Source organism: Myotis yumanensis, unplaced genomic scaffold (assembly GCF_028538775.1).
Source record: "Myotis yumanensis isolate MYYU_CA2020_CCGP unplaced genomic scaffold, mMyoYum1.0.hap1 SCAF_9, whole genome shotgun sequence".
In the NCBI taxonomy this organism is placed as follows: Eukaryota; Metazoa; Chordata; class Mammalia; order Chiroptera; family Vespertilionidae; genus Myotis; species Myotis yumanensis.
The window spans coordinates 71,320,484-71,331,011 of NW_027223760.1; the positions used below are offsets into that span (position 1 = coordinate 71,320,484).

At 42.4% G+C, this 10,528-nt stretch overlaps 1 pseudogene; it reads right to left on the reverse strand.

The window, feature by feature from the left end:
* Nucleotides 1-632: 632 nt before the first annotated feature.
* Nucleotides 633-4,772, reverse strand: LOC139016021 (26S proteasome complex subunit SEM1 pseudogene; annotated as a pseudogene).
* Between the last annotated feature and the right edge of the window lie 5,756 nt (nucleotides 4,773-10,528).

Below are 10,528 nucleotides of genomic sequence, written 5' to 3' on the forward strand. Positions count from 1 at the left end.
AAAGGAACCAGAAGTCGGAAAGTACTTGATCGAGGTTCTGCTGCCAGTGAATGTCAAAGCCGGAACCACCGCCCTATGGCCTTTAAGTCTGCAAACACCCTTAGTGCTTTAATTTCATCTGACCCTGAACCGAGAGCAAATATTTATCCTTCAAGGGAGTGGCCATATGAGAACTACCAGTTTTCTCATCTGGGAGGAGGAGAATAGTTTTCTAATGGAATTCGTATTAGGCTTCAATGAGTTCATAGTTTTTGGGATTCAAGTGGCTATAATAAAGGGCACCCCTCAACCCTCATAGAGTTGTGGGTTTTTAAAATATATATATTTTTATTGATTTCAGAGAGGGAGAGAGATAGAAACATCAATGATGAGAGAGAATCATTGATTGGCTGCCTCCTGCACACCCCCTATTGGGGATGGAGCCCGAAACCCGAGCATGTGCCCTTGACCAGAATCAAACCTGGGACCCTTCAGTCCGCAGGCTTACACTCTATCTACTGAGTCAAACCAGCTAGGGCAAGTTTGTGGGTTTTTTTAAAATAAACATTTTTTAAGTTTATCCATCCTGAATTCTGTGCCCTAGAATTTAGTAAATAGTTCCACTTTACGTGGCTTCAACACTTCCCTCTGGATACTATGAGGTCTCCATCTTATAACCATGTTTCTCTAGTTCAGCTCCTAGCTGATCGGAGAAGTCATCCTCTACATTTGTCATCATCCCAATTATCCTCCCAGACATGTGCATCTTCATCTTCATCTAAACCAGTCCGGCCTTCGCAGGGAACTCCTCGAACTCGTCCTCCTCCTCCAGGAGACCCAAGTCTACCGGCTGCTTTTTCTCAGACGTCGCGACCCTCCACACCTCTCAGGCAGCAGGAAAGTTGGATCTACTCGCCCTCACCATGGCCACGCTGCCGCCTCCTTCATAGAGTTCTGAGTAATTAAGGGATGGGCAACAAATGGGATTAGAATATCAACTTTATCACTGAGTAATTTTTTATTGGAGTCAGTGGTTTATATTTGTGGGTAAGTGAACCCCAGAATTAAACAGGGTAACTACGCAAGCTAGGGCAGGCCTCCCACTTGGAAACTGTCCCTGGAAACCATGCATCTTGAGAAAACAGAGCCAATAGCATGAGAGGAGGCTGCTGCTAGGAGGAGAAACAGTGGGGCTGAGCAATGTTTCTGAGTTCCTACTCCCATACTCACCACTGAAAAGTTGCTCCTCCTCCTCCTCCCAGCCTCTTGTCCCTCCCCTCTCCTGGGGAGGAGTGAGTCATAGAGGAGGGAGAAGTCAGAAATCTTCTATGTGGTGGTGATTTTTTTCACTCTAATAAATACGTGTAATGCACTTAGCACTTAGCACAATAGTAAGTGCTCAATAAGAGTTAGCTGTTACTATTAGGATTCTGGCTATAGCCTGTCAATAACACCAGAGACTACTTCACTTTCACCAGGGTGACTTCTCTAATTATGTCTGCCCTTCGCGAATGTGTGACCCCCAGCATGTTACTTAAGCTCCCTACGCCTCAGTATCATCCTCTGCATTAATAATAGTACCTACCCTCTAATGGGGAGGACTACATGATTTAAGTGTAAAAAACTTAGCAGGATGCCTGGAACATAGTAAATATTCAACGGTGACTATTGCTGTTATAAAAAGAACTTGGGAGTCTAGAGCAAAATTAAAACTGAGACATAATTGATTTAGAAGAGGCATGTAAAGGAAAGGCTCCATTAGAATTACAGCAATAGCTCCCACCGATCCACAATCTAGACCCCTTTTCCCATCATTGTCCGTAAAATGAGGGGAAACTTAGTTTGGTGTTCCCCTTGGGAAGATAATGACATTCTTCCTTGAATTGACTATATCCCTCCTAGGATATATTATTAGGGAAAAGGGAACTGTGTATTAATTTGCTAGGGCTGCTATAACAAAGTACCATAGACTGGGTGCTTACACAACAGAAATTTATATCCTCACAGTTCTGGACACCAGAAGTCTAAGATCAAAGGGTCAGCAGGGTTGGGTTCTTTCAAGGCCTCTCTCCATGGCGTGTAGATGGCTATCTTCTCCCTGTGTCTTCACGTTGTCTTTTCTCTGTCCTAATTGCCTCTTCTTATAAGTACACCAGTTATAAAGGATTAGAACCCATCCTAATGACCTCATTTAACCTTAATTACCTCTTTGAAGACTCTATGTCCAAATATAGTCACATTCTGAGGTATTTTAGCATATTAATTTGAGGGACACAATTCAGCCCATAACAAAGTGTGAAGAAATTGAAACTATACTGCAGTAGTATATTGGTATTGGGGCGTGTGTGTGTGTGTGTGTGTGAGAGAGAGAGAGAGAGAGAGAGAGAGAGAGAGTCTTAGGCACAGGCAAGGCCCCAGATACCATGGAGCACAGGTAAGCCATGCCTGTTTCCCTTCCCAAATTCTTGACCAACTTGACCAGTGTAGCTCAGTGGTTGAGCATTGACCTATGAACCAGGAGATCACGGTTCAATTCCCAATCAGGGCACATGCCCAGGTTGCAGGCTTGATCCCCAGTAGGGGGTATGCAGGAGGCAGCCAATCAATGATTCTCTCTCATCATTGATGTTTCTATCTCTCTCCCTCTCCCTTTCTCTCTGAAATCAATAAATAAAAAATAATAATGACCATGAGCAAGTTAAAAAGTTGTTTAAGCTGTTGTTAAGCAATAATTTGTCATGTGACAATAAGTAACCAGTCAGAGGCACATTCCCCTTGCCTCCAAAAAAAAGGGGGGAATCTGAATCTTATCAAACCTTTAGATACAGCACATAACTCTACCTACCAGTGCAGGATTAAAAAACATGTTAGGGGAACATAACACCACAGAAATACAATCAGAAAAATCCAGAACATAGAAATGTCTGCAGGGCAAATGGTTTTTTCAACAACAACAACAATGTTGCAAGAAGAGAAAAAAGAAGGGGAATTTGAGGTTAAAAGACTGTGAGACAGATCAACCAAGCAAAACTCGACATGTGGCCTTCATTTGGACCCTGATTTAGACAATTCAAAACAAAAATATTATTTATGGTACAATTGGGAAAATTGGGATGCTTACTGAATATTTGATGGTGTTAAAATTAAAGTTAATCTTTTTAAGTTTGATAATGTTGGGGTTATATTAAAAGATATAGATGCTGAAGTATATAGATAAAATGATGTACAGATTTTTTTGTCAGAATAATCATAAGGCTAAAGAAATGGATCAGTCATGGTATTGCCCCCTGAAGCTCATGGACTAGTGGTAAATAAAGCATGTACAGTACACAAATGAAGTAAAAGGAGAAAAAATGCCAAGAATCACACACACAAAAAAATAGGCTGTGTATCTAGGGCAAAGTTTCAATAAAGAGTTTATTTTTGAAGAATCCATTTCCACCCAACAATGACTAAGATGCTTTACTCAACATCTAAACCATAGCCTAGCATGACATAGGTTTGAACTTATATACAAAATATGACCTCCACTATTTTAAAAACTCTATGTCTAGGATGGCTGCAACTTTCTCAACATTACAGAGGGTGTCAACTTCATGTATCTACTTAACGGTTGTCTTTGTCAGCTCAGGCTGCCATAACAAAGTACCATGACTAGGTGGCTTAAACAACAGACATTGGTTTCCACAGTTCTGGGAAGTCCAAGATCAAGGTGTCAGCTGATTCCGTTGCTGATGACAGCTCTCTTCCTTGCTCCTAGATAGCAGCCTTCTGGCTGTGTCCTCACACGGGGAGAGAGAGTACCTTGGTGTCTTTTCTCTAATCCCCACTTGAGGGCCCCATCCTCATGATATCACCTAAACCCAATGATCTCCTAAGCCAGTGGTTCCCAACCTTCCTAATGCCGCGACCCTTTCATACAGTTCCTCAGGTTGTGGTAACCCCAACCCCAAAATTATTTTCGTTGCTACTTTGTAACTGTAATTTTGCTGCTGTTATGAATCGTCATGTAAATATCTGATATGCAGGATGTATTTTCATTGTTACAAATTGAACATAATAAAAGCATAGTGATTAATCACAAAAACAATATGTAATTATATATGTGTTTTCTGATGGTTTTAGGCGACTCCTGTGAAAGGGTCGTTTGACCCCCAAAGGGTCACAACCCACAGGTTGAGAACCGCTGTCTTAGGGCTCTATCTCCAAATATCATCACATTGTGAATTAGGGCTTAAACAAATGGATTTCAGGAGGGCACAATCCATAGCAATGGTCTACTTCAGTGAATCTTCAAGGTATGGGCCACAGACCCTACTGCATCAGAATCAACGGTTGAACTTTAAAACAATAATTCAGTATCAGAAACCTTGCCCTGCTTCCGACTTTTTAAAAAAAAAATCTTTATTGTGGAAAGTATTACATGTTTCCCCTTTTCTCCCCCATTGACCTCCTCCAGCCCCTGAGCTTCTGACTTTTTAAATGCTCCAGGTCATTCTCTGGAGCACTCCAGATGAGAACTACTCACTGAGAAATGGCCAGTCCATTAGAGGTGGCCACACCTGGGGGGAGGGTCAACTTAAACATTACATTTTATAAGGTCAGTATTTCCAATCCCCAATTTCTACTTTCTACTTTTGGTTTTGAATTTATCTTGCATTTTCCTTTTGTTTTTATAGTTCAAAGACTGATTGGTGACAAACCTCTTCATTCTGGGTCATGGCACCAAACCTTCTCTCCTTGAGCAGATACTCGTTCTTCCACTTCTCATAATCTCCCACATCTGAACACATTCACTATTTTGTAGACATCTGAGTTAATCCAGCCCAGACCTGAATTATTTTCTTTGGCTGAAGCATCTTAGAAAGCAGCATGAATTTCTGGTGTTTTAACTTTTTTTTTTCTTCCCAGAATGAGAAAACTCTTCTTCAACACAGGACTTTTGTATTTTCTTCCCTGGTCTTTTAACTTTAACAGCTTTGCACCCATCCAAGAGAAATGTCTGTTAGAATATAAATTCCTTATAAATTGTGGCTTTGCTTTCATTCGCTAAAATGTGCATTTCATGGGATTAATTTATAAAATACTTCTGAGTCTTAGAATAGATTTCCAATGTGCTACAATTAACTATTGATTTCTTGCAAGCTGATTTTTTAATTTGTTGAAATTTTGCCTCTTCCCCTTTATATCACTGTGTGTCTTTCCTGCTTCAAACCACCAGCCTAAATGACTGAGTGCTCTGTCCCCAGGCACAGTGAATGACAGCACAAAAGGAAAATGCACATTCTCTACCTTCAGGATTAAAATGCAGATGGGGAGACACAAGATTATAAAACATTGTAAGTTTCGAGCATGTTCCATGTTTTTGTGTATACAGTAACGACCATGTCCCAAGTTTCTCCTTTATTCGAACCTTTGTTCGTCTGCCGGGTTAATTGATTGAACTGAGTGATTTGTTTTCTTCATTCCTCTTGGGCCAGGTGTGGGCTATCAGAGAAGGCAATCTGGCACCTTCTCAGGGGCCTATGAAACACCCTGAGATTTACATAAATGTGCAGGAAAGGGAAGGGAGAAGCCAGGGTCTCTGTCACTGAAACGGCTGCTCAAAGCTCAGGCAGCACTGGAGCACTTACTGAGGAACCGCTGTTATTCCTTCCCTGTCTCGGGGGTAAGCCTGTTCAGCCCCACCCGAGAGCAAGTCCTTCCCCTTTCCTATCCCCCATGCCACCCCCAGGGCCCCACCTTCCTTCTTAAAGGCTGATGAGCATTTCAGGATGTTGCAAGGAGGGGTTGTCCATATGAACAGAGAGGACAGAGAATAAACCATTTCTCCTGCCTGTCAGGCAATAGAGAAAGCCTGGTTGCCGCCAAGTGTAAGTCCTCATGAGAGACCTGCCGGGAGGCCACGAGCATAGCCCTTGGCACAGGCAAAATATAGGGCTTACTTAGATGCAGGCTGGCACTCAAACCCCGTTCTCCTCTCCTGGCCCCACCACCTCTCTCTCATCACTTCCCTTCTATTGCCCTGATGCCTCAGACTGGGAAATACTTTCTCAGTCTGGAAAGCTTTGCTGTTATTCTTGATCAGTGGTTCTCAACCGTGGCTGCACATTAGAATCACCTGGGAATCTTTTTAAAATCCTGATTTCTGGGCCTCATCCACCAGAAATTCTGTTTCTTTGTTATGAGGTGGGGCCACAACATTAGTAACAAAGAAACAGAATTTCCGGAGGATGAGGCCCAGAAGTCAGGATTTTAAAAAGATTCCCAGGTAATTCTAATGTGCAGCCAAGGTTGAGAACCACTGCTCTTTATGTTTCCTCTGAAAACTGTTGCCTATCTTCTCCAGTCCACTAGAGGCCTACAGTGACACCAATGGTTTTCAAATGTTGCCTGTATCTCAGTCACCTGGAGAGCTTGTTAAGACACAGACTGCTGGGCTTCATCCTCAGAATTGCTGATGCAGTAGGTCTTGGGGTGGGACCCAAGAATTTGTCTTTCTAACAAGTACACAGGTGATGCCGATGTTGCTGATCTGAGGGCTGCACTTTGAGAACCACTGGCCAGGCTTTTGAAACTCCAAAATTCTGTGCTTTATGCTCTCAAGTCCCATCCCTTAGGTATGAGCAAAGAATGACTTATCTGTTCAAATGTGGAGATGCTGCAAAGGGGAAAAGGGAAATCTGGGCAACAAAAAGTAAATCAATGTTTTCAAAACATCAAAAAAAGCCCACTACTCAATAAATGGAAGTTTTTCAGTAATAATGCAACCCCTTTGTAATGCTTTTAATTTGAAAGAGTGGTGCTTAAGTACCTGAAAAACCTTTCTTTTTTAAAAAAATGTATTTTATTGATTTTTACAAAAAGGAAGGGAGCGAGAGAGAGAGTTAGCAACATCAATGACAGGGAAACATAGATCAGCTGCCTCCTGCACACCTCCTACTGGGGATGTGCCCACAAACAAGGTACATGCCCTTGGCCGGAATTGAACCTGGGACCTTTCAGTCTGCAGGCCGATGCTCTATCCACTGAGCCAAACCGGTTAGGGCTTGAAAAACCTTTCTATTGGATAGTGCAAAATAATGTTTCCTTTTCTTCTTGAATCTTCTATCTGCTCCTACCAAGTATATCTTGGAGTATAGAAGGGAACAAGTCCTCCCACAACTTCATGGTCTTGGGTCATTTTTCATCCCAAGCCCATGGGACAGAGACCTTCGGAAGGAGGCCCACAACACTGTGAGTACACTACAGAGACCCAGGGTAGATGCCAAAGTTTTACGGGATGCCTCACCCCTGCAGGGGTTGCCAAGCCATTGTTTCCACCCAGGAGGCTCTCTCTCTGACTATGTGTTCATTTCTGGGACTTTCTTTTTGAAAATGAACTTGGTGGGAATTATAGTTTCACCCCAAAAAAAATCCCACAAAATTTCCAGCAAACCCAAAATCATGTAGATTATATGGATGAGGTATGTTGCTTTTGGCAGAAATTGTCTTATTCTGGCAGTAAGCATCTAAAAACATAATAAAAGTGCTTTTAAACATCCTGTTTTTTCCTCCTTTTGTTGACTTTTAAGCATTTCTTCTCAAGCAAGGAGTTACACAACAAGATTTGGAAGTTGCCAAACTTTTCTTTTACTGGTAGTTTTATTTGGTTCTTTTTTCTCTATTTCTGTGCACCTTTATCTGCTTTGGACTTTAAACTCAGGGACTATAAAGCTCTCTGAGAATAGCCCAGAATGGCTAGATAACAGTCTCGTAGAGCAAAGTGCACAGCTCTGAAAAGCTAATTGCAGGCTATGAAGGTCATACATGGCCCCTGTCAGTGGGTAGGTGAGCCTTGAACCTGGGAGTACTGATGTCTATGATAACCGATCCTCGCTCTTCTTGGGAAATAAACATTTCATATTCTTGTGTCTTTCTAGGTGTCCTCAAAAATGTCCATTCCCCATTTCCCATGGAAGCCAGTCTGGTGCAGGGGCTAGGAGTATGGATGCTAGAAGTAAACAGCCTCATCCAGATCCTGGTTCTGCCTCCTTACTGAGGCATTTTGGGCAAAGTACAGTTTCCTTATTATTTTTTTTTTTACAGTTTCCTTATTTATAAAATGAGGATGATAAAGCACCTACTGCATAGGGTTGTTGTGTGGATTAAGTTAATACATTTGAAGTGCTTACTTAGAGTAGGCTTTGGTATATAATAAATATTCAATTAAAGTTGCTATTCTTTTTTTTAATATATTTTATTGATTTTTTTACAGAGAGGAAGGGAGAGGGATAGAGAGTTAGAAACATTGATCAGCTGCCTCCTGCACACCCCCCAACTGGGGATGTGCCTGCAACCAAGGTACATGCCCTTGACCAGAATCAAACCCGGAACCCTTCAGTCTGCAGGCCGATGCTCTATCCACTGAGCCAAACTGGCCAGGGCTAAAGTTGCTATTCTTGACATGAACTTGCTCTTGCCTTGTGGCATAAATTAGATTGTGATATGAGACTACACCTATGAACATTTTTTCTGGCTTCCAAACTGAATTAGTGGAAGCATAGATAGGAGAGGTAATTTTTAAAGGATGGTGTCCAAGGGCTACTGGTTGACAACATAGCTAAGATTCTGTACAGCCAGAGGGTGCTCCGCACAACAAACACACTCAGAACGATGTAGAAGCAAAGTGAATTTTGAGAACCCTAGGCCTGTGGTTAAGAGTATTTTACCTGGTGTGATATTGTGATTTATAACAAGAAATATATATTTTTGTCTTCGTCCCTGATCCTTACAGAGTTCCCAAAACCTTGGAACCTCCTAAGTGATGAGTGATGAGATTGATACAGGTGTTTTTTGTTAAGTTAATGAAGTGACTTTTGAACCCTACCTAAAGGATGGGGGCTGATTGCCAGGAGAACCAACCCTGTAGTTAAAGGCTTCCAACTTCAGTCTCAACCCCTTGACTCAAGGGAAGGGAAAAGCCATTGGAGATTGAGTTCAATCACCAATGGCAATGATTTAGTGATTAAGTCTTGAATCGTGCTTAAGTATTGAAGCCTGCATCAAAAGGACAGGGTTTGGAGAGCTTCCAGATTGGTAAACAGGTGGAGATTAGCGGAGAGCGGCATCCTCAGAGAGGGTGTGAAAGCTTCACACCTTTTACTTTTACCTTGCCCTATGCAACTCTTCCATCTGGCTGTTTCTGCGTCACATAATCTAGTAAGTAAAGTGTTTCTCTGAGTTCTGTGAGCCACTCTAGCAAACTAATGGAACCCAGGGAGGATAGTTGTTGAAACCTCCAATCTATAGCCAGTTGCTCAGAATCACAGGTGACAACCTGTACCTAAGATGGCCTCTGAAGTTGTATGTGTGTGGAGAGTGAGGGAGGGCGTTCTTGTAGAGCTGGAGCCCTAACCTGTGGGATCTGATGCTCTGTGCAGGTAGATAGCATCAGAATTGAATTGAGTTGTAGGATACCTAGTTGAAGATAGACTAAGCTCTTAACTTACTTTTTTTAAAATTTTGTTTTATTGCTTAAAGTATTACAAAGAGTATTACATATGTCTCCTTTTATTTTTCCCCCTTGACCTTCCCCCCGGCCTCCCCTACCCCCCAGTGTCGTGTCCGTTGACTATGTCTTAACTTACTCTTACCATCATCAACATCTTAGCAGTGTCAGCTGATAGGAAGAGGCAGTCAGGGGAACTAACTTGGTCAGCTAGGCTGGTTCTAGAAAAGGTAATCATTGGGGGGCTCAGTACATAAGGCAAGCTGGGATTTGATTCAGGCAGTTATTAGTATCTTCAGAGAGCAAAGTAAACTGGGGAATGACGGTGTCTAGATGGTGGAATAAGTCATGAAGGAGTCATTACTCTTAAACAATTGACTTATTCCCGGTAGAGTCTCAGCCAGTAGGGGCTGTGGAGGGGTGGATAGGAAGGCAAATAGCTAGCAAAGAGCAAGACAGGGTAATTGAACCTCAGCTAACTAAGGGACAGCTCTTCACTTCTAATGGGAAGCTGAGGCACAAGGGCAGTATAATGATCTAAGCCCATGGTTGGCAAACTGCGGCTCACGAGCCACATGCGGCTCTTTGGCCCCTTGAATGTGGCTCTTCCTAAGCCTTAAGAGTACCCTAATTAAGTTAATAACAATGTACCTACTTATATAGTTTAAGTTTAAAAAATTTGGCTCTCAAATTTCAATCGTTGTACTGTTGATATTTGGCTCTGTTGACTAATGAGTTTGCCGACCACTGATCTAGGCCACTGCAGGTTGGATATCAAATAGAGGAAGGAAGGAGAGGAAAACTGTGAAGGAGGCCTCATGGGCTCTCAGAGCTCTACTGTAAAACAGGATATCATTACTGACCCAACTAATCATGGCCACCAGTGACTCCAGAACTCAGAACCGAGCTCCCAGCAATATAATTACCTGGTGTCCAGGAAGGCGAGTGGTCACTGCACAGCAATTTGAGGGAGATAGGAGTAAGGAGAACGTTCCTCATGATAAAGATCTGAGCTTGGAAGAGAAAGACTCTTCTTACCTGCCTCGGATATGCATGTAG